This window comes from Sinocyclocheilus grahami, unplaced genomic scaffold, assembly GCF_001515645.1.
Source record: "Sinocyclocheilus grahami isolate Dianchi unplaced genomic scaffold, SAMN03320097.WGS_v1.1 scaffold99.1, whole genome shotgun sequence".
NCBI classification, from domain to species: domain Eukaryota; kingdom Metazoa; phylum Chordata; class Actinopteri; order Cypriniformes; family Cyprinidae; genus Sinocyclocheilus; species Sinocyclocheilus grahami.
This window is the reverse complement of record NW_015505278.1, coordinates 1,611,867-1,617,486: the sequence shown is the minus strand read 5'-3', so window position 1 is coordinate 1,617,486 and position 5,620 is coordinate 1,611,867.

Here is a 5,620-nt window from a genome sequence, read left to right as displayed (position 1 = left end):
GGCGGTCGCGCACCGGACGAGAAGCGCAGCACCGCGTCGCGCCACGTCGCACTACGTCTTTAAAATTCAAATACATTATTTTCTATGAGTGTAGGCACACTGGCGGCGCCGTTCGGCGTCTGTCCGCGGCGCCCAGCTACGTCGTGTTGCACTTGTAAGAATTGTTCTAGACATGCCGAAAATTTGAAGCTACAGCACAGCAGCTCTTCTTCTTCATTTTCTCTGATGCACTAACTCTGCAGCAGCACTTCTTCTTCATCGTCTCGTCTGATGCACTCACTCAACCAAGAGTTCTAACCACAACCTCGCCCCTCCCCACCCCCCAACCATTCGAATTTCTGTAGGCGGGAATAATTTGTAATGATATTCCAATGAGCCGCTTTGTGATATCACAAAGCCCGGAAAACAAACGCTGTAGTCCACGCGTTCGTTGTAGTTCTTGAAAAGGGTTTTTAAAAAACGAAATATCTCCCTTTGGAGTGGACTTTGAAATTTGTAACTTTCTAGATCTTTTTTATGCCCAAACATGCATACTACACACTGACTAAAATTTAAAAAATTAAAAAGTATAATAGCCCCCCTTTAAGTTTTTATTTATTTACGGTAAGAAATGTACAAAATATCTTCATGGAACATGATCTTTACTTATTATCCTAATGATTGTTAAAAATTGATCATTTTGACCCATACAATGTATTTTTGGCTATTGCTACAAATATACCCCAGCGACTTAAGACTGGTTTTGTGGTCCAGGGTCACAAACATTTTATGCCTCTGTTACATTAACATATGACCTTATGCTTCTTACAAAGTTCTTTTCAAGGTCTTATAAAATGAATATTTTTTGCATTCTGCAGAGCATGAAACAGAAGAAAAAACAAAGGGAAAGAGTTCATTAGCAAAACGCTGTAATCATGCGGATGGTTTGGGTGTAGTCAAAGGCCTAAACACAAAGTCTATACAAACAAAGCAAAGTTCGAAAAACCCTCTGAGCTAATATAGATTGATATTCATAAAACATCTCACATTTTCTCTGTAACTTCATACGTAGCTTACTCAAATTGATTGATTTTATCTACATAAAAGCTTTTAATGGTCGATACATAAAGCATTTAAAGCGGCATGGCTGCAAAGCAACTCAATCCGACCACAGATCTCTCTAACAAAAAGACAAACACATATGGAGAAAACTCTCTGCATCGCTAGGTTGTTTATTTGGTTTTTGAAATCAAAAGAATTGCACAAAAATATGGAGAGTGGATGTTTCTCAACCATCTCTTTAGCTGTGTCATGTGATCTAGCTTGCTTGTAACACGCGAACGTTAGCAAACATAGACAGTTTTTTTCCTTTAAAAGGGCACAAACTCCATAGCTTAATCCACAAAAACTGAGCCTCGGAAGAAAGTGTGTCTGTTACACGCAGCTGTAATTAGCACTTAATGTGAAATAGATGGAATTCAAAACCTCAGTCGACAATTCCCATGTTGGTCCACTCAATATATCTGTCCCTACTACACGATCATTAGGCTTTCATTTACCGTTTCCCCAAAACAACTTTTTCTTAGGTCAGTCTGGGGTCAATCCAATACTCAGCAGAGGCTTGAGGAGAACTGGTGTGGATCTGAACGGGTAAACCAGATCAGATTTCAGTTACTCTACTCCCCTTCCCCAGCCCATCAAGCACCCCTGGAGAATGAGGTCACACAGAACATACATATATATGGCTGTTTATTCATCTATAAACACTTTTGGCCTTGTGGACTTTTAAGAAAATAATGTATCTTAAAACACCTTGCACACACTTTATTTGCCCACTAACAATATACTGTATGTGTAGTACATATTTCACTGGACATTTTTTTCTCACCACAGAGTCATTGCCACCACACCTTAAACGATGCTTTGTGTTTGATAGCATTATGTGATGGAAATGAGATTTTAAAAACATTTTAATGAAATTACCATTAATTTAATTTCTAGCTTTTTTCTGGACTTTTACACATTTTGTATAATCTTACAAAATTATTGTTTAAATATTACACACAAAAATATTCTGTTCACAAGTAATACTTACCTTGATTTCTGTTTGTTTTCTTCACACATCTCAATCCGTATTTTGGGAATTTTCAAATGGATATTTTTATGGATGGATTTTAAGTCTCTGTGATGGACTGGCCACTAGTCTAAGCTAGTCTTTCCTTCCTTCAGCCCAAATTGCAACCCTAAAGGTGTAACGGGGCTGACAAGACGTGAGACGTGCAGATCCATATGCAAGCTTTTTATTAGGAGAAGACAGAGACGTGGTCATAAAACAGGCATGGGTCAGATAATGGCAGACAGGTAAATGGCGGGCAAAACACAAGAATAGTCCTAGGGCTAGCGTAGGTCGACGATCGGCAGACAGAATCACAGGGGCGAGACTAGAGGGATAAATCCAGGGAGACAGGCAAAGATCAGAACCGAGAAAACTGACAAGGCAAGGCAAAGCAAGGAAACACGGGAAGGATAACAGGAACTAGGAAAACTAACAGGCTAAGTAAAACTCGGCAGTGAATGGTAGTTTGAGTGAGTGATATATAGTGAGTGAGTGATGTGAAACAGCTGTGTGCAATCAGTGAAAACAGCTGTGTGCAATCCGTGCTGAGCGCAATCAGTGCAATGAATGATGGGATATGTAGTCCGGGGTGATGTGCAACAGTGTGTAGTGCGAGAGTCAATGAAATTGGAAAGGGTGACCTCTGATGGCTAGCAGATGGAAGTTCATGGACCGGATTCGTGACAAAAGGATAAGTGGTGTGGAAGATGGATGGATGGATGGATGGATGAATGGAAGTCTGGGTCTGTGACAAGGATAAAAGCAAAAAATTATATACATAAAAGACTCCAGGTCATTTTTTGGGGGAATTTTTATAGCAAAAAGACAAAAACAAACACAAAAATCTGTAAGTTAGAATCATCCTCGCAATATAAAAGCTGAAAAAAACACCTATACAATAAAACTACTTGACTGCTAGTAATAATATTTAGATGGTGCTTTAGCGTTTCCTGCAGTCTGTTCTACAGCATTCTGCATTCCACATTATTGTATTTCGTAATATCCTTTTCTGTGGGCAGATATTCCCCTCCCTTTCAAAAGCTTTAAAAGGGAAATGACTGGTGTTTATAAGGTGTTAATGGCCAAATTTGTTTTTGCCCAACTTTATTCAAAGCAGTCTCATTAAAATCATGTACAGTACGTCCATGAAAGGCTATTAAACAGGGGTGGAGTGGGAGATTTAAGTCCTGGCATGCGTGCTTGTGCCTCTGTGTTTTCTCTGGCTTCCACTTGTCCTTCGCAGCATTGTTATTCACATGAAGTTCAGGGCCATTGTTTGAACTTTAAACGGTTTCTGGTGGCATCGCCCTGTGGCCGTCTGAACCCTGGGTCTAATTTCAAACCTCTGCTCTAGCGGTATGATGTAGTAGCCTTGCTATGTTGTGGTTTTGCCCTGTGCGTTGAAAACACAAGCTTGTAAAAACAACACGAGTGAGAAGAAAAGAGCTTCCTGGAAGGAGGACAATAGTTACCTTGAATGAGTCCCAGGTCTCCGAAGCTGGCCAGTGAACACGAATGTATGTACGTGTGTGTGTGTGTGTGTGTGTGTGTGTATGCAGACATTTCACAGTTTTCTCTCCTCCTTCTCCCAGCCACCACCACTTTCTGATTATTTTACTGGGAAAGAAAAAGTAAACATGGCAGCTGTATGTATGTGTGTGTGTGAGTGCAGGACAATTGCAGTTCTCACAGGGAGCAGCCAGAGGTAGACATAATGACTCACCTCCTGACCTGGTCAGGTACGGGTGAGTGACGGACATGTCAACCAACATACTCACACTTCTCACTGCCATGACGGTGGGCTGATGGCTCTGTTGCTCCTCTATGGCCAGTATTGTCAAAAGAGAAGTATGAGGCGTCCTTCCAAAGGCTCTGTAGGTTGTCTTGAATTTATTGTTGTGTGGGACGGGCCGATTCTCTCATGGTGCCAGGTTGTAGTATGGCCGGAGGTGGTCATGTTGACTCACAGTGGGTAAAGTGGGTTGGAGACACATATCCGAGCTGAGAGGTGGTGATGGATGGATGTGGTCATTCAGAGGTAATAGCTAACACAAAGGATGGTGATTATTGAGGTTACTTCAGCACTAGGTAGAAGGGTATAACGAGGGGAAGCTCATGGATCCGCTGGACAACCCACACCTGTTGAGAGTAGCACACATACACAAAAGGAACCAAGTACAGGGTTTAATGGTCATTGAGGACAACACTGACTGAAACAACCTCATACACATGCCTTATGAAACCTATTGAACTGCCTTTTCAGGCTGCATTTTATGGCATTTTGTTTTAATAATTATCAGTTATGCAACATTAATGGGGAAGGCACTAAATAAATTAAAAGTAAAAACAGTAAAGTCAGTTGTTTTAAATGCTACATGCTAAAGTGAATGTAGGCATTACACCCTACACTTCATAATGTACAGTATGAAAAATAGAAATTAATTTTAAGATTTTAATTTTAAATAGTTTAAATTAAAGTATTGGTGTTTTTAAAGACTAAATGTGAGTGTTAAGTGTAAGGCAAATGAGCATACTCAGTGTTGCAATATAGCCTGGTATATTGTGCATCCCTAGAAATGTTGATTATAATAATTTTTTTATTCTGAATTATTTATATAGATGAAAATAGTTTTAGTTTTAAATAATACATGTTATACATACAAATAATAACCTGTTCAAGGTTTGTTTTTGAAAGAAGCATCTTATGCTCATCAAGGCTACATTTATTTGATTAAAAAATACAGTAAAAACATATTTATTGTGAAATTTTTACAACTTAAAATAACTGTTTTATGTTTTGTTATATTTTAAAATGTAATTTATTCCTGTTATAACAATGATGAATTTTCAGCAGCCATTGCTTCAGTCTTCAGTGTGACACGATCCTTCAGAAATTATTCTAATATGCTGATTTGGTGCTCTTAAAAGTTGTGTGTGTGTGTGTGTGTGTGTGTGTGTGTGTGCGCGCATTTTTTTGTGACAAATGAGGACATAAATTTGTATAATGCCAAGAGTATGACATAGGTATTACAAGAAGACTTTTCAGGACATTACCCCATGTCCCCACTTTTCAAAATGCATATAAATCACACAGAATGGAGTGTATTGAAAATCTGAAATAGAACAAAGTTTCCTGTAAGGGGTAGGTTTAGGGGGAGGGTTGGTGTAGGAAAAGTAGAAAAACCATTACGCCTATGGGATGTCCCCACTTTTCACAAAAACAAACCTGTGTGTGTGTTTCAGTTATTTTTGTGAAAACCATGATACTTGGTATAAGCATGCTTGGATTTTTTTATAGAAAGTTTTGAGGTATCAATTTAAAAGTCTTTGCGTTCACTTGATCAATGTAATGTGTCCTTGCTGAGTAAAAGTATTAAATGTAAAAAAATTAAATAAAATGACTGAACCCTAAATTCGGTAGTGAATATGTGAAAGGCTCTTGCAGTAGGAGGTGTGGCAGCTCACACACATATTTGACTGACTCTCAAATATGTATGCCATTTTGACTCACTCAGCATGTATCAT